Source organism: Hyla sarda, chromosome 4, assembly GCF_029499605.1.
Source record: "Hyla sarda isolate aHylSar1 chromosome 4, aHylSar1.hap1, whole genome shotgun sequence".
NCBI lineage: Eukaryota > Metazoa > Chordata > Amphibia > Anura > Hylidae > Hyla > Hyla sarda.
The window spans coordinates 356,402,320-356,427,106 of NC_079192.1; the positions used below are offsets into that span (position 1 = coordinate 356,402,320).

The 24,787-nt window shown below is 45.2% G+C and overlaps 1 protein-coding gene and 1 long non-coding RNA gene across 2 annotated transcripts in view; one reads left to right on the forward strand and one right to left on the reverse strand.

The window, feature by feature from the left end:
* DDX46 (DEAD-box helicase 46) overlaps positions 1-24,787 on the reverse strand; it is a gene marked incomplete in the record, with an annotated part of 414,922 nt that overhangs the window by 314,470 nt on the left and 75,665 nt on the right.
* LOC130267220 (uncharacterized) lies at positions 4,564-24,271 on the forward strand. The gene is made up of 4 exons (XR_008843102.1): positions 4,564-4,985; positions 6,292-6,493; positions 13,373-13,434; positions 24,166-24,271. It is a non-coding gene; the product is annotated as an uncharacterized LOC130267220 (long non-coding RNA).

The window sequence follows — 24,787 nt, forward strand, 5'->3', positions numbered from 1 at the left end:
TTTTTAGAAGGCGAGGAGGAAAAAACGAAAATGCAAAAATAAAATTGGTCTGGTCCTTAACCGTAACTTAAACCGTATGCGTACGTCATGAGTCCCGGTCCTGCGATATAACGCGGGGTCACACGGTGACCCCGCATCATATCGCGGTGGGCCCGGCGTCATAGTGAAGCCGGGACCCGCCTCTAATAGCGCGCGGCACTGATCGCTGTGCCGCGCGCTATTAACCCTTCAGCCGCGCGCTCAAAGCTGAGCCGCGCGGCTAAAAACGAAAGTAAAAGTGCCCGGCTAGCTCAGGGAGCTGTTCGGGATAGCCGCGGTATAATCGCGGCATCCCGAACAGCTGTAGCACAGGAGGAGGTCTTCTTACCTTCTCCTGTGCTGTCCAAACGCCGAATGAATGCTTCAAGCCTGAGATCCAGGCTTGAGCATTCAATTGCCGAAAACACTGATTGATCCATTCCTATGGAGATGGATCAATCAGTGTAAAAGATCAGTTAATACAATGTTATAGCCCCCTATAGGCGCTATAATACTGCATAAGTGTAAAAAAATCATTAACCCTTTCAACTATCCCTTCCCCTAATAAAAGTTTGAATCACCCGGCATTTCCAAAAATAAAAAAAACATTATGTAAATAATAATAAAAATAAACATATGTGGTATCGCCGCGTGCGGAAATGTCCGAATTATAAAAATATACCGCTTTTTAAACCGCTCGTTCAATGGCGTACGCGAAAAAAAATTCCAAAGTCCAAAATAGCGCATTTTTGATCACTTTTTATACCACAAAAAAGTGAATAAAAAGTGATCAAAAAGTCTGATCAGAACAAAATGGTACCGCTAAAAACTTCAGATGACGGCGCAAAAAATGAGTTCTCAAAGCGCCCTGAAAACAGAAAAATAAAAAAAAGTTATAGGGGTCAAAAGATTACCATTTTAAACGTATAAATTTTCCTGCATGTATTCATGATTTTTTTCGGAAGTGATACAAATTCAAACCTATACAAGTAGGGTATCATTTTAACCGTATGGACCTACAGAATAAAGATAAGGTATCATTTTTGACAAAAAATGTACTGTGTAAAAACAGAAGCCCCCAAAACTTACAAAATAGTGTTTTTTCATCAATTTTTTCCCCGTTTCACCGTAGATTTTTGGGTAAAATGACTAATGTCATTACAAAGTAGAATTAGTGACGCAAAAATTAAGCCATTATATATAATTTTAGGTGAAAATTTTTAAGAGTTATGATTTTTGAAAGTTAAGGAGGAGAAATTGAAAATGAAAAAACGGAAAAAGCCCGGGTCCTTAAGGGGTTAAGGAACGTAATAAGCGGTACAGTGAACCTTAACACCCCACAGGTGTTAGATGACTTTTCATTAAAGTTGGATGTGTAAATGAGGGGTTCGATGTGTAAAAAGTTTGATGTGTATTTTTACAAGGGGTAATAGGAGAAAATGCCTGCAAAAATTTTTAACCCCATGTCTTCTGAGTATGGAAATACACCACAAGTAGATATCAAGTGCTCTGCTGGTGCACTACAATGCTCAGAAGGGAAGGAGCGCCATTGAGCTTTTGGAGAGAGAATTTGGTTGGAATAGAAGTCGGGGGCTTTGTGCGTTTACAAAGCCCGCCGTGGTGCCAAAACAGTAGGCCCCATTATGGAAACTACACCCCTCACAGAATTTAATAAGGGGTGCAGTGAGCATTTACACCCCACTGGCGCTTGACAGGTCTTTGGAACAGTTGGCTGAGCAAATGAAAAATTACATTTTTTATTTTCACGGACCACTGCTCCAAAAATCTGTCAGACACCTGTGGGGCGTAAATGCTCACTGTACTCCTTATAATATTCTGTGAGGGGTGTAGTTTCCAAAATGGGGTCACATGTGGGGGGGGGGGGGGGGTCCATTGTTCTGGCACTATGGAGGCTTTGTAAACACACGTGGCATTCAATTCCGGACAAATCTTCCTGCCAAAAGCCCAAGGGCGCTCCTCTTCTGAGAACTGTAGTGCACCCATAGAGCACTTTACATCCACAAATGGGGTATGTTCTTACTCAGAAAAAATGGGGTTGAATTTTATCGTTTTTCCATTCAACTTTATCGAAAATTCGTCAAACACCCGTGGGGTGTTCAGGCTCACTATACCCCTTGTTACGTTTCGTGAATGGTGTAGTTTCACATGTGGGTATTTATTTATTTAATTTTGCTTTTATGTCAGAACCGCTGTAAAATCAGCCACCCTTGTGCAAATCACCAATTTAGGCCTCAAATGTACATAGTGCGCTCTCACTCCTGGGCCTTGCTGTGCGCCCGCAAAGCATTTTACATCCACATACTCAGGAGAAATTCCTTTACAAATTTTTATTTTTTTTCCCCCCCTTTTACTTCTTGCAAAAATAAAAAATATGAGGCAACACCAGCATGTCAGTGTAATTTTTTTTAAATTATTATTACAATAACAGGCTGGTGTAGACCCCAACTTTTTTTTTTTTTTTTTATACCTCATGAAAAGGAAAAGAGAGAAAAAGTCCCCAAAAATTTGTAAAGCAATTACCCCCGCAGAAAATTTGCTGCAGCTCAAACTTGAAGCAGGAAACTCACTGTAAACCCGTTTGTGTGAATGTACCCTGCATATTCATATGGGTGGGGTGCAAACCTCCAGCTGTAGCAAAACTACAACTCCCAACATGCACTGACAGACCGTGCATGCTGGGAGTTTTACTTTTGAAACAGCTGGAAGCAAACTGATTGGAAAATATTGAGCTAGGTACCAGAACCTAACTGAAGGTTTTCCAATCAGTGTGCCTCCAGCTGTTTCAAAAGTAAAACTCCCAGCATGTACTTCTCACCAAAGGGCATGCTGGGAGATGTAGTTATGCAACCACTCGAGCTACGCAACAACAACTCCCAGCATGGCGAGAAAGCCGTTTGCTGTTCGTGCATGCTGGGAGTTGTAGTTTTGCAAGGTATAGAGGGCAGCGGTTTAGAAACAACCGCACAGTGATCTCCTAACTGTGGCCCTCCAGATGTTGCAAAACTACAAATCCCAGCATGCACAGACAGCAAAAAGCTGTATGGGCATGCTGAGAGTTGTAGTTTTGCAACATCTGGAGGGTTACAGTTTAGAGACTACTGTATAGTGGTCTCAAACTGTAGCCCTCCAGATGTTGCTAGGCAACTCATCGGTTTCCATAGTCTCCACCAGGGAGCCAGCCGCATGTCATCACTGCTGCCGTTTGTAAGTGATCTCCGGCACAGCCGGTTCTCCTGTTCTGCCCGGATCTGCTATGGGTCATCGCTTCTGAACGACCAGTAGCAGGGATAGGAGGCAAGACACCCCTGCCACCTCAATCTTATCCCGAAATGGGGGGGGGGGGGGATTTGCACGGGATGCCTGCCGAAAGATATACAGCTACGCCCTGGGTCCTTAAGTGGTTAATACGGGACTGCACTGCTTGAACAGTACGGCCCACGTATTGTAAATTACATTCACAAGACAGTAAGATTGCATATTTCTAAATTCTATCCAATTTCTGGATTTAGTCATTTTTAAGTCTAATATGTCACAATTAATGACAAAAACCTTTTTTTAAAAGGTTGATGTCAACAGCTTCCTATAATAGTGCACATTATCTCAGCTGGTTAAGCAGCATCCCCTATGGCCAGTACCTGCGCATCCGGAAAAAATGCACTCTGGTTAGTGATTTTGATGCGCAGGCTGCTGTCCTAAGGGGCCGCTTCTTGGAGAAAGGATACGTTTGGGGTATCCTATCTAATGCTTGTAAAAAAGTTAAAAAAAATTAAATTAAATAAAAAAAAACACAATCAGATCTGGTAGTTACAAAAAGTCAAAAAACTAATTTGCTAAATACATCTGAACATAATTTTAGATTCAATTTTATAACCAACTATAATAGTGAGGCATCAAATTTCAAAAAAATGGTAAACAAAAATTTGCCCATTATTCTTAGTGATCCTGTTTTGAAGGAGCTGGTACCCAAAACCCCCAGTCTTACTTTAGACGCTCTAAAAATCTTCATGATCCAATTGCCCCAGGTAGACTCGAGAAAATACCGCACAACATTGTGCAGACTGAGTCTGGTTGTGCTCCGTAAAAGCCGCTGCTTGAGTTGTGTGCTTATTAGAAAATAAAATATCTGACTGTTTCTATTGAGACAAAAAGTATTTAAAGAAGAAGTATCATGGACCAAGTCACAATTTTTTTTAATATCATGTGAAAGTGCATCAGCTCACCATTCTGACAATCTGCTCCTCATGTATCTCACCCTCTCCCTTCTCCTGCAATCCCCTCTGAAAGATCGGTACTTCCTGGTCCATGGAGGTCCCTGACTTCCTGTCTCCCATAATGCCTTTCAGTTCATCATAGAAGTAGCCCAGCCTACACCAGTGCTTCCTAACCAGGGTGCCTCCAGCTGTTGTGAAACTACAACTCCCAGCATGCCTGGGAGTTTTAGTTTTGCAACAGCTGAAGGCACCCTGGTTGGGATACACTGACCTAGACACTGATCACTTTCCGAACAGCAGGCTCAGTGTTTCCCTTCCCCCTGCTTCTATTCTCAGGACATCGTTCTTTCAGACTGACCTGCTGTCAGATTGTGATCAGTGCAGGGGAAAGCAGGGATCTCCCCCTCCCCCTCTGCTTCTTCTCGGGACATTGGGACATCGTTCTTGCTCTTATAAACACTGAGCTGGCTGTCAGATGCTTCCATGCCGAGGAGATGAAGACGCTTGCTCAGCTCACTGGGGCTTCTATGATTGGCTGAAGCTGCACATGAGAGGTTCCCTTGCCGTGCACAGAGCTGGCTAAGCTGCAGAACTATGGGAAATTGTGACATCACGGCCCCCAGCATAATGCAGCTCAATGGGGGGGGGTCGCAAGTCATCAGAACAGGGAGCTGCTGAACTTCCTCTCTGAACAAAGAAGCTAGAAAAACAGGTTTTACTTACAAGATGGGTAAAGTCAGTGATTTACAAAGTCATATAACTTTTGCTTCTGCATTTAAAACAATACTTTTTCTACATGGGACTTCTCCTTTAAGATCAAGGGTAATCTCACATACAAAACTAAATATGCAAGCTACTTACTGTCTTGTGAATGTAACTTACAATACGTGGGCCGTACTGTTCAAGCAGTGCGGTCCAGTATTAATAAACATAGGTGGTAAACCAGCCATGGTTTCATGTTCCACAGTGTGTGGAGACACTTTACTACTGCACATCAGGGTTCATTGGATTCTTTGAGTTTAAAAATACTGGAGTCTATTCCTAGTGACTCTCACAATAGGTACCAGCGAGTACTAAATAGAGAATCCTTTTGGATTCATAAACATTTTACCTTAGTACCTTATGGTCTCAATGAAACAATAGAAAATACTCAGTAATATATTTACTTCTAAATATGCGTAGCATTTTATAAATTTTCTCTACTTGCTGTTGTTGTGTTTTACCATATATATTTTTATGTCTGTATTTTACATAATTTTATAGGATATAATATGTATGGGAAACTATAGTTTGTAAATTGTTTTAAATTTTATGTTGCAGAACAGTAACAAATAGATAAAGAGGAAGTGAAAATATTGCAGTGTGTATATGGGCCAGCGTTTTTTCGCTGCAACTATTCCACTTGCGATATTCTTTCTATTTCTGTTTTTGCGAGATAAAAATACTATAATTGCTATAATTAACAGATAGTCCCATTATAATAGATGTGTATATATGTACTATTTTTATATTATTTTCTATATAAGGGTATTACTGTGGACATATGAAGGGTTAACTCTCTGGTATAAAACCATTGGAAATGCCCGTTCCTGCTCTGTCTGAGGAAGCTGCGCTTGCGCAGAGAAACTTGTTGCATCTTTGTTAATAAATTGTTCTGCTTCAAGCCATCACACCTGAGTTGTGTCCATCCCAGTCAGCCCCGCTGATTTCCTGATCCCTTTAAAGTCTGGCAACTAACTCAGGAAACCAAATATACGACACAATTAGAATTACAGTTGATTACATTTCTCAGTCACTTCATTAGGGGACACAGACTATGGGTATATGCTCTGCCACTCTAAGGCTGACTCTAGGCAACAAAAAAAAGTTGTCTCCTCCTTGTCAGGATATACCCACCCACTGGCAATGATCCAACCAGTTGTAGCTTAGTATCAGCTGGAGGCAGACACAGGTCTGAAGCTCTTCAGATCTGTTATTTTCTATTTATTTATTTTATTAATGAACTATGTTAAGTCAGGTTTTTATTTTTATTTCTTTGTAGGTTAGGGAAACAGATGACAGCCTCTCTGACTTCCCACATGCGACAAAGGAGTACAGTGCATAATAGCTTGTGCCATTGTCCCCTTATAGCCAACGGCCATCGCCTGGAGTATGTGCCCCGAGTCCGGTTCCATCACTTTCCTGGAGTCAAGTAGGGGGCTTGGGCAGCTAAGAGTTAATTCCCCCTCTCCTTTTTGGACCAGGTATGCTTTACTGTGGCAGTGGGACCTGTCTTTATTTGGGATTCCAGGGTCTCCTGTTTTTTTTTTTTTTCATTTTGGTTAAGCTTATTCCACAGGGACCATGTGGAATTAGCGTGGACTTTTCCCCCACTTAAAATAAAAAACAAACACTTCCTTGCATAAGCAGGCACTGTCCTCCCGTGGCTAGATAGGGTATGTGTACAATTGCTGAGGGTGTTCTCCTGAATTGAACCCCCTCTAGTGGCCAAAGTTCTAAAGGAAATCTGTCACCAGTGTCTCCTGCACTAAAATATCAGTAATTACAGATAATGCAGGTGACACTCATGACAATGGTACTTACTCTGTCCCGTTCCGTGGCGGGTATCTCCAGTAATCTTGTCAGTTAGCTTCAGCTCCAGGCACCTAGGTGGGGCGCGGATGGAGCTTAGTGACGTCACCACTGCTACGAGACCCATTAGAGAGCAGCAGCGGCTTGGGGCATGGGGTGGAGCTTAGTGACGTCACCGCTGCTGCTCCCTGCTCGGTCCTGCTGCTAGAGAACAGCAGCGGTGAAGTCACTAAGCTCTGCCCATGCCCGAAGCCGGGCCAGAGCTGAAGCTTAATGGACAAGATTATCAGAGATCCCCATCACGAAACGGGACAAGGTAAGTACCGTTGTCATCAGTGTCACCTGCACTACCTGTCGGTACTGACCGGTTAGTGCAGTTGACACTGGTAAAAGATTTCCTTTAATTGCAGTGCTATTACATATCTACTTTCTGCCTTACTCTTCTAGTCCAGATTACACTTTAACAGTGCAATTTTTTACTCCTAATCAATGGTGCAGGGCATGAGTGTTGATCTCAGCCTGTTTTGTCAGCCAAGTCAGGGCTGCAGCAGTTCTGCGACAAACTATGCAACAATCGCACATAATAAATTCAGGAAAAAAAAAACTTAACGAGACTATGGCATGGCTACACTATTTTTGAGAACGCGTCTAAAGCAAAAGTTGCAAAGAAAAGTCTAACAGTAATTAAGGCAGACAAATTTACAAAAAAATTTACATCACAAAAACTGTAAAATCAAAAATAAATCCCCCGTGTATGACCATGGTTTTACGCCAAATGGGGCACATGTAACCCTTTCCAGTGCAGTGTCATAGATTGTGATGGAGTGACTCAGCAGTTTTCCCTGCTCGAGCGCTCCGCCTCCATTACATTCTATAGGCTGACACTCGCACACCACCCCCCAACCATTGGTTACTTCGGGGGCTGGGGGAGGGGGGGTTGCGAGTGTCACGTGACATATTTAATAATCAGGCATCGCAGCTCACGGCAGTCTCACTTGGGCTATCCCAGGGAGAGGATCTCTCCCTGTGACAGCCCGAAGCTGCACGGAGCTCTCATGGCCTCTGTGGCCCCTCGCACAAGCTGACAGTCAGTGTCACCCGCCAGCGCGATCACTATTCACCGCTAACAGGACCCCTGTGCCCGCTAGCAGTGTTGTGTGTCTCCCGCTCCCTGTTAGCTCAGGGAACGGGAAACAGATTTAAAGGGCTTCTGGCGCAGCGAGTATAGCGTAGTTTAGGATTAGTTTGAAAGAGACTACAACTCCCAGCATGCCCAGGCATGCTGGGAGTTCTAGTGCAGTGAAGGGCCCACAACTCCCAGCATGCCCAGACAGCTGAAGGCTGCCCGGGCATGCTGGGATTTGTAGTGCAATTAAGGCACAACAACTCCCAGCATGCCCAGACAGCTGAAGGCTGCGCGGTGATGCTGGGAGTTGTAGTGCAGTTTAAGGACCACAACTCCCAGCATGCCTAGACAGCTAAAGGCTGCCCAGGCATGCTGGGAGTTGTAGTTTTACACAGGTATAAAGTAGTGTTAGCGCGATTTAAGTTTAGTTAGTGTAGCGTAGTGTTAGCTCAATTTTAGCGTAGCTTTAGTTTAGTGTTAGCGCAGTTTTACATTTTTAGCGTAGCGTACATTTAGCGTAGTGTAGTGTTAGCGCACTTTTAGTGTAATGCAGTGTTAGCGTAGTTTTAGTGTATTTAGCGTAGTGTAGTGTTAGCGCAGTTTTAGCATAGCTTAGTGTTTGCGCAGTTTTAGTGTATTTAGCGTAGCTTAGTTTTAGTGCATTTAGTGTAGTGTTAGCACAGTTTTAGCATATTTAGCGTAGCGTATTGTTAGCGTAGTCTTAGAGTAGTGAGCTCAGCGTATTGTTAGTCCAGTTGTAGCATAGTTGGCCTAGTTGTACACGGGTGTAGTGTAGCCAACTTAGTTTTACAGGCAGATAAAGCGTAGTTTAGATAGTTTAGCATGGGGTGTAGCTTAGCTTAGTAATAAAGTAAAGTGGCTACAACTCCAAGCATGCCCAGACAGCCAAAGGCCGTCCGGGCAGGAATGAAGTTGTAGTTTTGCAAAAGTAGCAGAGGCAGTTGCGCTCTGCTACTTTAATGCAGTATACAGCCATCTGTATAGATGGCTGTATACAGTGATCACAAGGCCACTTACCCACCTCCGTTCCTGCTCCGTCACTGGACGTGTAGCAACGCAGAAAGATGACTGAGCTGGAATGGGGGTGGTAAGTTAAGCTCTCCAGGTACTAATCCATTTTTTGGGTGTTTTTCTTCTCATTTCAGATACGTGAATGCGGAGGACTACATCGGAATCGGTGGCCTACGACGATGACCTGCATTTTTTCTTTTCTTTTAATAAAATGGTTAACGAGGGCTGTGGGGGAGTGTTTTTCCTAATAAAAATGTTTTAACTTGTGTGTGCTTATTTTAAATTACTTTACAGGCTTAGTAGTGGAAGCCGTCTTGTAGACTGAGTCCATTACTAAGTCGGGGCTTAGCGTTAGCCCCAAAAACAGCTAGCACTAACCCCCAATTACCCCGGTACCCACCGCCACAGAGGTACCGGGAAGAGCAGATACCAACAGGCCCAGAGCGCCAAATGTGGTGCTCTTGGGCCTAGGCGGTTACAGGCTGGCGTTATTTAGGCTGGGGAGGGCCAGTAACGATGGTCCTTGCCCACCCTGGTAACGTCAGGCTGTTGCTGTTTGGTTGGTATTTGGCTGAAAATGAAAAGACGGGGAACCCCCCCCCCCCCCCCCTTTTTTTTTTTTTTTTAAACGTGTGTGGTTCCCAGTCTTTTAATTTTCAGCCAAATACCAACCAAACAGCAACAGCCTGACGTTACCAGGGTGTGCGAGGACCATCGTTACTGGCCCTCCCAAGCCTAAATAACGCCAGCCTTTTACCGCCTAGGCCCAAGAGCACCATATTTGGAGCTCTGGGCCTGTTGGTATCTGCTCTTCCCGGTACCCCTGTGGCGGTGGGTACCGGGGTAATAATTGGGGGTTAGCGCTAGCTGTTTTTGGGGCTAACGCTAAGCCCCGACTTAGTAATGGACTCAGTCTACAAGACGGCTTCCACTACTAAGCCTGTAAAGTAATTTTAAAAAAGCACACACAAGTTAAAACATTTTTATTAGGAAAAACACTCCCCCACAGCCCTCGTTAACCATTTTATTAAAAGAAAAGAAAAAATGCAGGTCATCGTCGTAGTCCACCCATTCCGATGTAGCCCTCCGCATTTACGTATCTGAAATGAGGAAAAAAAAATGGATTAGTACCTGGAGAGCCTAACTTACCACCCCAGTTCCAGCTCCGTCATCTTCCTGCGTTGCTACACGTCCAGTGATGGAGCAGGAACAGAGGTGGGCAAGTGGCCTTGTGATCACCGTATACAGCCATCTATACAGATGGCTGTATACTTCATTAACGTAGCAGAGCGCAACTGCCTCTGCTACTTTTGCAAAACTACAACTTCCATCCTGCCCGGACGGCCTTTGGCTGTCTGGGCATGCTACGAGTTGTAGCCACTTTACTTTATTACTAAGCTAAGCTACACCCCACGCTAAACTATCTAAACTACGCTTTATCTGCCTATAAAACTAAGTTGGCTACACTACACCCGTGTACAACTACGCCAACTATGCTAGAACTGGACTAACACTACGCTGCGATAACTACTCTTAGGCTGGGTTCACACTAAGTTTTCTCCCATACGGGAGAGCATACGGCAGGGGGGAGCTAAAACCTCGCGCTCCCGTATGCCTTCGTATGCTCTCTCGTGTGTCATTCATTTCAATGAGACGGCCGGAGTGAAACGTTTGGTCCGGTCGGCTAATTTTTGCGCCGTATGCGTTTTTCCCCCGGTCCTAAAACTGGTCAACCACGGTTTGAGGTACGGTCGTAAAAGCGCATACGGCGCAAAAATGAGCCGACCGAACGTTTCACTCCGGCCGGCTCATTGAAATGAATGACACACGGGAGCGCATTATGAAGGCATACGGGAGCGCGAGGTTTTAGCTCCCCCCTGCCGTATGCGCTCCCGTATGGCAGAAAACGTAGTGTGAACCCACCCTCAGACTACGCTAAATATGCTAAAACTGTGGTAACGCTACACTAAATACATTAAAACTGCGCTAACACTACACTAAATGCACTAAAACTGTGCTAAAACTGCGCTAACACTAAGCTACGCTAAAACTACGCTAACACTACACTACGCTAAAACTGCTCTAACACTACACTACGCTAAAACTGCTCTAACACTACACTATGTTAAACACTACACTACGCTAAATACACTAAAACTGCGCTAACACTAAACTAAAGCTACGCTAAAATTGAGCTAACACTACGCTACACTAACTAAACTTAAAGCGTGCTAACACTACTTTATACCTGTGTAAAACTACAACTCCCAGCATGCCTGGGCAGCCTTTAGCTGTCTAGGCATGCTGGGAGTTGTGGTCCTTTCACTGCAATACAACTCCCAGCATCACCGCGCAGCCTTCAGCTGTCTGGGCATGCTGGGAGTTGTGGGCCCTTCCCTACACTACAACTCCCAGCATGCCGGGAGTTGTAGTCTCTTTCAAACTAATCCTAAGCTACGCTACACTAAAAGTAAATCTATGCTACCTACCTAGGCATGCGCAGTACTCGCTGCGCCCGAAGCCCTTTAAATCAGTTTCCCGTTCCCTGAGCCAACAGGGAGCGGGGAACAGAGCCGCGGGCGGGGTGGATGGCTCACGCAGGCGGGGACACAACACTGCTAGCGGGCACAGGGGTCCCGTTAGCAGTGAACATTGCGCAGGCGGGGACACATAACACTGCTAGAGGGCATAGGGGTCCCGTTAGCGGTGAATAGTGATCGCGCTGGCGGGTGACACTGACTATCAGCTTGTGCGAGGGGCACACAAGCTGACAGGCGCAGCAGGGAGGACACAGTAAATGGATTGACTTCTGTGGCTCCATTCCGCTCTCGGAAACGCGCCACAGAGGCCATGAGAGCTCAGTGCAGCTTCGGGCTATCACAGGTAGAGATCCTCTCCCTGTGACAGCCCAAGTGAGACTGCCGTGAGCTGCAATGCCTGATGTTTAAATATGTCACGTGACACTCGCACACACCGCCCCCCCCCAGTAACCAATAGTTGGGGGGTTGTGTGCGAGTGTCAGCCTATAGAATGTAATGGAGGCGGAGCGCTCGAGCAGGGAAAACTGCTGAGTCACTTCATCACAATCTATGGCAAATCACAATCTATGGCAAATCACAATCTACGGCACTGCACCGGCACTGTCTGCCCCTTCTAAGAGTAACACGTTTGCGCCCTTTATGCGATTTTATAAAAAATAAACTCTTACCATGGTGCCTGCTACAGCTGCGTGCCTCCAGAGCCCCAGAAAGGAGGCACTCTCTCATCAAGTGTTTGGACACTCCAATTAGAGGTCTAGAAATCAAATTTGGCACTTTGAGACCTAACTACTCAAATGGGGACTAGGTCTACTAATGTAATATTGATCAAAGATAAACTAAGTAAGATAAGGGATATGGTGACAAGTATGGAAAAGGTTCTGCCCCAGATGGAGTATAAAATAAACTTGTGACAAAACAAGTTGGTTATGAAAGAAAATAAATGGGTTAGAGCTAAAGCCATGGACTTAAGAGAATAGATCAAGAAGATGCAATCTTTGACTGGTTTCCCAGAAGGCTCAGAGGAGGATGACATTTTAGGTTTTGTACAAAAGTGGATAATAGAGGAGGTGGATTCATAATATTGGTAAGCTCTGTTACAGAACATGCAATTTGTGTGCCAAACCACCTGGGTCCCCTACAACAACAATTCTGGTTATCTACAAGTGACGGGGACGCCATTGTGAGGCAGGCGCGCAAGTGTTAGAACTACATCTTAAATGGAGTAAAGGTGGCACTCATCCCAGACTTTACTCAGGATACCCAGAGACAGAGAGCATCATTCAGGGAGGTTAAGAGGAGATTGGGGGTCGTAGGGATTAAATAATTCTTGTTCCCTTCTAAACGTAGAGTTGTTTATAACGACACTTAAAGCAAAGCAGGAGCAGGAAAGTATTTTGAGAGGGGGTTGGGAGAGCGGGGACTGGGAGCTCAGGACTGTTAGGCAAGAGTCCTTTTGTTTTATCTGGATGAGACAGAATGGGGGAGTGGGGAGTTAACAGTGTTCAGTAGCAGAGAGGGGTTGTGTTTTTTTCTTCTTCTCTTGAATAGATTGTTAGATTAGGTGAAAATCATGACTTTGAACGTGAGAGGAGTGCGTGAAAAGGTAAAAATGTGTGCCATATTTGATATTTCCCGTGACCTCCCAGCAATTGTCTGTCTTCTACAACTCACCCGACTAAACACAAAACACACTGTTGAGAAGCCTTCTGCCTCCACTGTTCTTTGCTCTTATTTTTCTTACTACTCCTCCGGGGTTTTACTTTTAATATATCGCAGTATTGACCTGGTCATCAAAGAAACGTTATACATGATAGGGCTAGATATATTTTCATAGATGGATGTTTGCTTTTCAGGGACCAGTTCCTCTCACGCAGATCTCCATCGTCGCTCATCGCCCGCAGCCTCCGACCGATGGGTAAGTGGACCTTCGGCGCTAGCCCCCGTCTGTTTCCCCGTTCTGCCCCGCCTATTGTGGGTGGGCAGAATGGGGAAACCAAACGTTAAACCACCCCCCCCCCCCCCCCCCCCGATCTGCTATTGGTCATCACTTCTATATGACCAAAAGCAGGGATATGAGGGGTGGAACCCCTGCCACCTCGCTCCTATGCATTCAGGAGGATTGTGGGTGTCTTGGACAACCCCGATCCCCTTATTTTCCAGGTCACCATAGACCTGTATGACTCGGAATTGCGCAAATCGCCGACATGATGGCCCCCATCATGTCTGATGACTTGCCCCCATAGGAGGACTATTAAAGGGAACCAGTCAATTAGTTTTACCCTATACAACGAGAGGCAACACATAATAGAGGTTAATATCATGTGTCCTACCATGCCTGGATGTCTGCTGGTACATATATAAATGTGGTGAAAACAACTTTTATAACTGTCACACGCAGTATGTAAATGAGAGTTAAGTAGTCACCAGACATGCGGCTCCCTGGGCTGTAAGGACACCCATTCAGGCTCTAATCACGCCTATCTAGACACGATTGACAGCCTAGCTGTGAACGATGACATCAGACCCTGACTGAGCTGCTCAATCATACCTAGATAGGCATTATTTGAGCGTGAATGAGCGTGATTACAGCCCGGGGCATCATGCCCAACTGACTACTTGAGCCTTCTTTACATACAGCATGTGACATTTATAAAAGTTGTTCTCTCCATATTTTATAGATTTACCAGCAGACATCCAGGCATGGTAGAATTTGTGATATTAACATCAATTAGGTGTTACCACTCATTATTTAGGGTAAAACTTTGCATACACTGATCAATATTATGCCATCGCACAGCATTTATCAGTGTTACTGACACTTCTATACTGCAGCCAGCCATGACAAGCAGTAGAAAATAAGCGAAGAATGGAATAAACCAAGCACGATAAAGGACCTACGGACGTACTCAGCTGATTAGGACACCACCATTTCACGGCTGTGATCCTGAAAAGCATCCCTGCAACGGGCAGTTAATTTCAGGACTTTTAGACTATGCAATCAACTTTGATCGTGGCATCTAAAGGGTTAATGCCAGGAATCACCTCACACAACACTCTTCAAGATTTCTCAAGTGTGTCTGGTAACTTAAAAAAAAAAAGTATACTAAGCGATTGTCTGAGCTAGTGATTGTGTGTCGGTATACAGGAGTGTGAAGTATAGAAGTGAGTAAATATAAAAGTGAGAGGGACTCAAAATTAAGGGAGTTTAATTGAAATTAGATTTTTTTTTTTTTTACTGTTAATTTTTGCAATCCCCAAATCTAGTATGGCCTCCAGGTTGGGGTGGAAAAGGCAGTCCAGTGTGCATCTTGCACAATATATGCAATCCTTGAGCAGCAGTTTGAGGGTGCATATCGTTGTGTGAGGTGTGCGCGAGTTGTTCATTTGGAAGCCCAGATCCTGGATCTAGAGGAGCAACTGGCAACACAGATGCATTGACAACTTTGAGAGGAGACTCCTGCTCACTGAGTAAGTACTCTCTGGGGTAGAGGTAGGGGAGAATAGTGGGACGGAGGTGCAGGACAGTCAGGCAGCTAGCTGGGTTACAGTTAAAAAAATAAAAAATAAAAAAAAATTGGAGGTAGAGGGAAGGGTCAGGGAGGCTAGTCCTGATCTGGCACGTCCCTACAACTTTGCCCGGTTGGCAGATGAGGGGGATGCCATTTCGGAGCTAGCAGTACGGCAGCAGGGCTCTACTTCTCACCGCCAGGGGGGTGTCTGCTCCAGTAAGGAGGGAGGGAGGAGTGCAGGGCAGGCCAGACAAGTACTGGTAGTCGAAGACTATTAGGGGGACAGACAGGGCGATCTGTCAAAAAGACCAGGATCGCCGAACATTGGGTTGTCTTCCTGGCGCTTGGGTTCGGCATATCGCTGATCAGGTTGACAGGTTTCTGGGTGCGGCTGGGGAGGACCCAGCAGTCATGGTACATATTGGCACCAATGACAAAGTAAGAGGTAGGTGGAGCACCCTTAGAAAGGATTTCAGGGACTTAGGCTGCAGGCTTAAGGCAAGGACCTCCAAGGTAATATTTTTACCCATAATGCCTCCACATTATCGTTTCCCTCGCATATATCCTCCCGAAGTGCAGCCTTCAGTCTCGATTTCAAATGAAGACAAACTCCTCCCCCTTTGCGTTTTGTCCAATCCTTCCTGAACAGACTATAACCCTGTATGTTGACCGCCCAGGCGCAGCTATCGTCCAACCAAGTCTCTATTATATCCAATATGTCATAATTTTCCTCAGACATCAACCGCTCCAGTACATCTGTTTTATTGGTCAGACTTCTGGCATTAGTCAACATGCAATTCAAAAGGTGTATGTTTTTTCTTCCTATGAAGCCTGTACCAATTAACTATTCTAACCCCTCCATCCACTCGCCCTCTGCAACCAAGCCACAAACAACAACTTATTTCCTCGTTGTCCCAAGGCTGCACAGATGTGATATCACCCACTGACCCCTTCTTAGGACCACTCACCTAGAATACTAAAAACAATTCATTAGTGGAGCTACCATGGTTATGCAATACTATAAACACTCCCCTACCATCCTGTTCCTTGTGTTTTATGTTGTCCTTGACTCCAGCAGGTGAGGTTCACCTGCAGACTGCCCTCCTAATAGGTAAGTATTCTTTAATCTCAAGAGATTTGTTGAGAGAGAGAGAGAGAGAGAGAGAGAGAGAGAGAGAGAGAGAGAGAGAGAGAGAGAGAGAGAGAGAGAGAGAGAGAGAGAGAGAGAGAGAGAGAGAGAGAGAGAGAGAGAGAGAGAGAGAGAGAGAGAGAGAGAGAGAGAGAGAGAGAGAGAGAGAGAGAGAGACACATACATACACACACATATATATACACATAATATATACATACATATACATACACATACATATATTATATATATATATATATATATATATATATATATATATATATATATATATATATATATATATATATATATATATATATATATATATATATATATATATATATATACATATACACCTTTTTTTTTTAGGAGGCGCTGACACTAGGAAAAAAAAATAAATAAAATAGTCATCTCCTCCCTGGCAGGATATACCCGCCCACCTGCAGTCAGTGAGGTAATCAGTTTTGTCACAAAGCAGTAGGAGAAGCCAACAAGGAACTATGTCTGAAAGACCCTAGAAAGGAATCCCGGAAAAACAACCCAAGAACCGGAAAAAAATAGTCCGGAAAAAAAGATGAAGAAATGGGTGGGTGTGGTGTCCCCCCAATGAAGACTACGAGAAAGATTTTACGGTGAGTGCACAAAAATCCTCTTTTCTCGGTCGTTCTTCATTGGGGGGACACCTAACTGATGGGACGTACCAAAGCAGCCCCCTAGGGTGGGGAAAAACAACCAGAGAAAAGGAACAGTCACTGGACTCACGCGTCCACAAGGCCCGCGAACGAGCCCCCCAGGACGGAAACACACTAGGCCCAGAAATTGGACTCCTGGAAGAACCAGTCCAAGGAGATGGACTAGGACGCCAAAGGAAAAGGCCGTCCCTGTAGAGACCCAAGACACCCGGGTCACAAAGAGACAAGAAACCACAGAAGAAAAAAAAAAGAAAAAAGAAAAATTGAAATCTGCTCCGGAGAGGTCTGGTGCATGAGAACAAAGACCTGAACAGCCGCCGACAAAAAAAAAATCCCTGTCCAAGGGGCCCGCCACAAGCACCCAGAAGGCGAAAACTAGCCGAACCGGTGTAAAGCGGAGTACTTTAATGCCCTCCAACTCGGGAGGACCTGGGCCCTGAAGGAAGAAGGGAGCGCAAACACCCTGAAAAAGGGTGGCATCTCTGATACGGGAGAGACCGACAAGGAAACTGGAGACGTAGAGTCACCTGGAAGACGAACCCCTGAAGAGTAAGGAAAAAAACGACATGCGCAAAAAATTCTCCGGCCGACAAACTTCCGTGAAGAAGTGCCGAACAGAAAGACCGCCTCAGCTAATGGGATCACAGAGGAGTCTTGGCCGGATCACTTCCACATGCCCAAGGCCTGAACCATCACCCACGCCCAAGGAACCAGAAGAGCCGCCAAAAAAGAAGGTACACTACCACATCCTAGGACAGAGTCCAAGCCAAAGAGACCGATCAGTCCTAGACGCCGGTGGTCCAAGCGGACTGGAGCACACTAAAGAAACATCTGGCCAGAATGGGAACGGAGGGAGAAAAATGAAAACCCATGTTGGGATTTTCAGGGTCTACGCACAGGCAGCATGACTCCAGAAGACTTCTGTGTCAGTGCAGTACAACTGACACAGACAAAAGGGAAGGAAAAACACACCGCTTCCAGGGAGATTGTCTCTCTCCTATATTGGAGAAGTTCGTACAAACTGTGTGAGCCGCAGTAGCCAATCAAAAAACAGAGAGGTAGCCAGGCTGAGATAGTGGACAGTAAGCCCACAAGCCTAGACAGGAAAAGGCTCTGTTGAACGCTTTCAGCAAAAAACAAGGGTCCCGCCAGATATTCCAACTTTACAGCAGGAAACAGTGAGAGATTGTTGAATTTTTTTCTGCCGCCACAATGTTTCAAAGTGGACCCTCCAGAGAGGGAAAACAAGGGTGGTCGAGAGGAAAAAACTCAAGGACAGACCCCTGCCAAGCACACTGATCCCTGTACCCCCTGTGGAAGGGGCAGTGGCAAAGAGGAGGAGCAGGGAAATACTGCCCCACAGCACGGGACAAGCACTGGGAGGATGGGGCCCCCGGTCCCAACAACAACCCATCACTGTCTGGAGTAGTCACCTTGTGTCCCAGGAGGGATCGGAAACCTGTACACTGGGGCTGGCAAAAACCACAAGATGTGTTGAGAGCTATTCCAGATAGTGACAGATAGGTGCCTGAGCCACCCCGGACCGAAACCCCGGGAAACACGCCTGGAGGCATAGGGAGATGAACTGACTGCCGTTACAGCAGGCCCCATGTCAGAAAGAAGTGCTCAACCGCCTCAAACAAAATCACTGAAAGCCCCAAGGCACACCCCACCGAACAAAAGGAAGGTGGACTATTCACTTACAGGGTGTCCTATAGCATATGTAGGAACACAGACATTGGTACCCCACAATAGCCTCGGGATACTAAGTCTGCGGACATGAAAGCCGCCGCAGACATCCAAAAGATCAGCAGGAAGGGAGGTATGCCTTTAGCAGACCAACAGTGCAACCTAAGTAAAGAGAACAGAGTGATGCTGCTGTTGCTGAGAAATTTCCGGGACCTGTACAAAAAAAGGCCTACCTCCCATCTACTAATGGTGTCAGACACCAAGGCTGCGGACGCAGACTCATGAGATGAATGTGGAGCAGGAAAGAGAGCCGACACCACGTGACCAACCGGTAAAAAGGGTCCGAAGAACCCATCGGTACACACTCTGCGGAACTGCACCTGGAAGAGAGGTGACAAGGTGGATTAGAATACCATGCAGACACAGTCTGACTATGTGGCAAAGGGACCATGGCCACACGGAATTCTGCATATGAAAACACACAGCAAAGAGAGTAGACAGAGTAGCGGGCAGCAGAGAGCGACCTGAATTGTAAGCCAGTATGTGATGCCTTGTATAAGGCCCAAGGGGCAACCTGGGAGGCCCACTTGAAACAACATCATGGTAGTGGGTAACCTGAACTACCGTCCACGGTGTGAAAGTGTATGGTGGTTGAATCGACATCGTAAGCCATGCGGCAAACCCGTCTGGTCAACAGGAATAGGATTCCTGAGCACCATGGTCACTTCAATCAACCTCCCTCGAAAACAGGGTACTGGAGTGCGGCCTAACCAACGGCGACCCGGTGGTGTAGAACCCAACAGAAAAGGATTGTTCGACTGAAAGCAACCCTGAAAACTTGCAGAGACCGATGGCGGAGAAAACCACATTGACAGTCTGTCTGAAAAAGAACACCATCAGGCGAAAAGGGGAACAATCCGACAGGCGATAATTGTGCACCTATGTCATAGGTGGAAGGCAGGGAGGCTGAGAAACCCCACCCCCTGGAAAATAGGGAGCAGGGGAGCCGTAAAATGCAGCCCTGACATCTCATATAGTGTCAGTTCTACGTTGGTCAGTTCTACGTATACCGCGCACAGTAGTGGGGTATCGGAACACCAGCCGCTGAGATGTGTGACAGTGTAGTAAACTATACAGACCACTGTGTGGATTACTGGTATGGAGCCACAGCGAATATAGTTATTCCGAGGGGAACCTCGCACAGTAGAGAGGTTCCGGAAGACCAGTCACAGATACATCAGCCGTGTGATGTTTGACAGATGGAGTAGGAAACCTGCAGACCACTGTCTGGCTTACTGGTATGGGTCCATAGAAAAAACACAAGTCATTTCATCGGCACCTCGCACAGCAGTGAAGTACCGGAACTCCAATCGCAGAGACAGCCATTTGATGTATGACAGGCGGCGTAAGCAACCATGCAGACCACTGTCTGGCTTACTGGGAAGGGTCCCTAGTAGACAACGGGACACTCCGTCGGACGCCTCACAAAGAGTGAGGTATCGAAAATCCAGCCGCGGGTACATCCGCCATTTGATGTAGGACAGGCAGTGTAGGAAAACCATGCAGACTACTGTCTGGCTTACTGGTAGGGGTCCATAGACAACGAGTCATCCTGTCGGCACCTCGCACAGCAGTGACGTACCGGAACGCCAGTCATAGATCCATAGCCGTCTGATGTAGGACAAGCGATGTAAGCAACCATGCAGACCAGTGTCTGGCTTACTGGTATGGGTCCATAGTAGATTTAGATTCATCCCGTCAGCACATCACACAGTAGTGAGGTACCGGAACTCCAGCTACAGATACATCAGCTGTTTGATGTAGGATAGGCGGTGTAGGAAAAAAAACATGCAGACTACGGTCTGGCTTAATAGTATGGGTCCATAGAAGACAATGGGACACCTCGTCAGACACCTCCTACAGTAACGAGGTATCGGGTCACCAGCCAAAGATGCATCAGCTGTTTGATGCATGACCGGCGGTGTAGGCAATCATGTAGATCACTGTCTGGCCTACTGGTATGGGTCCCTTGTAGACAACGGGACACTCCATCGGGCATCCTGCAAAATAGTGGGATAGCGAGTGTGAGCTGTGGACGAAGAAGCCATGAAATGAGAAACGGGAGATTATTGTCTGGCATAAAAATATCAGGGCTAATCCATGCCCGCAGGAATATTCCCCTTCGGACCGTGCGCTGGATGAGAGGATCTGTCGCACTATGGAGAAGGAAATCTCATAGCATGACCTGCCAAGAACTCCCCTAGGGTGGATGGCTAGCAGACCTGACAGATGAGGAATCTTAAAAGAAACCTGAGCGACTGCCAGGAACGCAAAATAACTTGCCCACTGTATGAGAAAATGTTAGAATATGAATCCCCGATTTCAAGGGGACTAGAATCCCTGGTAACAACCAGCCATGGTGGATATCATGTGCTCCATGAAGTGAGCAACAATAAAAAAAAAAAAAAAAAAAAGAAACTATAATACAAGTGTTGGGCATCAAACACCCCAAAAAAATGGTCTCTGTGACCAAGAAATATGTACATTTATCTAATTTTTTTAATTAAATTTTACAGAGAACAACATTAAAATATGGACTTCAGCCGTCCATATTCAAATGAAGGGGAACATAGCCAAAGTGCTGCCCATGAGCTGCAGCAGAAAGTCCCTGAGGAGCGACATCTCATAGCAGTGCTACAAGTGTCTGCCAAGCCACCGCTACGGAATGGGACAACAGCGGGCCGGATCGCAAGCGCTCGATGGCAGCTGCCGTGGGAGCTGAATCCGTTGCTCACGCAGGCCACGGGGAAGGAGGGCAGGCCAGGAACCTCCATTTGCAGAGCGAGAGTCGGAGAGGAGGAGCTTTGATCTCCCGGCTCGCGCGCTGAGCTGGTGAGGAAGGCGGCGGAGCTATACCGCCGTAGTGAGGGGGAAAGAAGATAGGTGGCGCAAATTGGCCTGGACAAGTGGATCGTCATGAGGGACAAGTAGATTTTGCTCCATTTTAGTCCCGTGGACAAGTAGTTTTTTTATAAAATTTCCAAACCCTTGATACATAACACACATACATACCGTATTTTCCCGCATATAAGTTAACTTTTTAACCCTGTAACATGTTCTCAAAAGTCGGGGGTAGTCTTATACGCAGTCTGATGGGACGCCCGGGGTATGGATTATCCATACCCCAGGTGTCCTGGCAGAGATTAAGTTACCCAGTCACATTTGGGACATCCCTGTGTCCCGAAAGATCTTTTCGGGACACAAGGATGTCCCGGTTACCTTTCTGCGGCCCCATGTTAACTTTAAAAACGCTGGTGCCCCCAGGAGGTAGGGCACACAGGGATGTCACGTGCATGCAACTATAGCAACAGCAGAGTGGAGCAGCGAGGACGCGCGGTCATGGTAAGTTACCAGCACGTCATCTTCGGTGCTCCGAAGCGGTGGTCGGAGCACTGAAGTGGGGCAGTACACAGGCATACAGCCTCCAGCCACACACTGTATATGGCTTAAGGCTGTATGTCTGTGGGGTCCACTGCCAACCTAATGTGGGGGAACTATACTGCCAATCTGATATGGGGGAACTATGGTAAGGTACCATATGGCATTAGATGGGTAGTCTTATATGGCAAGTATATCCCAAACTCTATATTTTAACTGTAAAAGTTGTGTATGTGTGTATGTGTAATATAATATATATATATATATATATCTATATCTGTGTGTGTGTGTGTGTGTGTGTGTGTGTGTGTGTGTATACATACATACACACACACACACAGGAGGCATATCGCCAACTAGAGTATGGTTCTGCTTATTGAAAATTACGACATGACCCTACTAAAGAAGTCATCGCCAAAAGAGAAAGTATTTTAGATAATGATTTACAATTGAAACTGATTGATAAAGCTTTACATGACTATCTGTATGTACCTCCTCTGGTGATCCCTTTACTATATCTTTTACCCAAAATACATAAGTCATTTGAAAAACCCCCACGGCCAACCGATTGTTTCGGGTCGGGGTCGGCTACAAGTCACTTATCGATATTTACTGATCAAGTTTTGTGACCATATGCAATAAAGTCTAAATCATATTTACGTGACATCTGATTTTCTCCAGAAAATTTCTTCTATTGCAATTCACCCTGGCACTATTATTGCTACTTTGGATGTTCTCAGCCTGTACACCTCCATCCCTCACGATGGAAGTGTACAGGCTGTAAGGGATTGCATCGCTTTAGATTTTTCCCCTGCCAAGGTGGAATTCATTATTTCACTTTTGCAACTGATTCTACATAACAATTTTTCTTTTAATGATGAATTTTTTCTGCAAACCTCTGGCAACGCCATTGGTACAAAAGTGGTGTCCACGTATGCCAACATGTACATGGCGGTGCTAGAGGAAAAAAATCGATATATGCGTCCCACCACTCCAGCCATGTGCTGGGGTGGTGGCGCTATATTGATTTTTTTTATCTGGTCTGGCTCGAAAACCGAACTTGTCTCTTTCCATCAGTTTCTAAACTCTGTTGATGTAAATATACAATTCACCCTGACATCCTCACATACAACGGTGAACTTTCTGGACACCAACGTGACCATCATAGGCAACAGACTCGTGACGAGCCTGTTTATGAAACCAACAGATTGCAATTCTGTATTACATTATAGTAGCTGCCATACTAGGCCGATGGTGTGATCTCTCCCAGTCAGTCAAATGTTGAGAGCGAGACGCATCATCGGCCTGGAAGAAGAGGTTGAACCATCTCTTCTAAACGCGGGTACCCCAAAAAACTTTTGGAAGAGTGTAAAGAGAAAACCCTTAAGATGTGCAGAGATACTTGATTAGAAAACCCATTACTAGAACTTGTAATGCACGGATTTCGTTTGTCTCCACATTTGGAGAACACTCGGGCCAAATTTCACAAATTCTCAACAAACATTGGGATTTACTGAGAACCAGTTTTCCCAATATTACTGAATTTGGTTTGAAACCTTTAATGTCTTATCGCAGGAACTCTAACCTAAAGGATAAACTCGTTAAATCAGATCTATCACTGAAACCAGACCCCCAAATGTATTTGACAGTGGTGAGTAAGGGCTCTTTCCCTTGTAGACAATGCATCAACTGCAGCTACATGATAAAGGGCCCGAAATTTACACATCCTCAAACCGGTAGAATATACCCTTTGACATTATTTGACCAGTTTTTTCCAGCTTTGTGGTCTACGTCTTCATCTGCCCATGTCGTCTCCTATATGTTGGGGAGACCACATGGGATTTCGAGACGAGATTTAACCAACATAATTACACAATTAGGAATAAACACATGGACCTCACAGTGTCCAGACATTTCACGGAAGCACAACATGCCGAAAGAGATTTAAAATTTATGTTAATAGATCATATTCCACCATTAAGACTTGGGGTGATAGAGTAGATGTTCTCAAGAGAAGAGAACTTAAATGGATTTTTGACCTTCAGTACCTGCGACCTAAGGGACTGAATGTAGAATTTACAGTGACTCCAAGTATAATGTCTACGTAATATCCGTGTCTTTTTTCCCCTTGAGTAAGAGAGTTACCTAGTGACTAACGATTCTAATTATGTTAATCTTTTTTCTTCTAGGACGGCAAGTAGATTGGCGGCTAGGACCTCACCGTACAACATTAATCACTTTTTCCATCATTATTGTTGAAATGAGGGTTCACCAGTCAGTCAGTCAGTCACGAATAAAAAATAAATAAATAAATAAAATTTTAAAAAATAGTAAAAAAATTTTCAGCAAATTTTTTTGGGGAATAACCTTGTGCCAATTTTTTCGAATAAAATACCTCACATTCAATATTTTTTCACTACACATTATTTTGATTGCTTTTATACTTATTTCTACTTTTTTTTTTCTTTGCTTAAAATGATCTCTTTATTTTATTTTAAATTTATTTAATTTAATTTTTTTATCTTTTATGTTTGGAAAAACATTGACCTTACTTGGATATTACCGTATATACTCGAGTATAAGCCGAGTTTTTCAGCTCGATTTTTCGTGCTGAAAACACCCCCCTCGGCTTATACTCGAGTGAACTCCCCCACCCGCAGTGGTCTTCAACCTGCGGACCTCCAGAGGTTTCAAAACTACAACTCCCAGCAAGCCCGGGCAGCCATCGGCTGTCCGGGCTTGCTGGGAGTTGTAGTTTTGAAACCTCCGGAGGTCCGCAGGTTGAAGACCACTGCGGCCTTCAACATCATC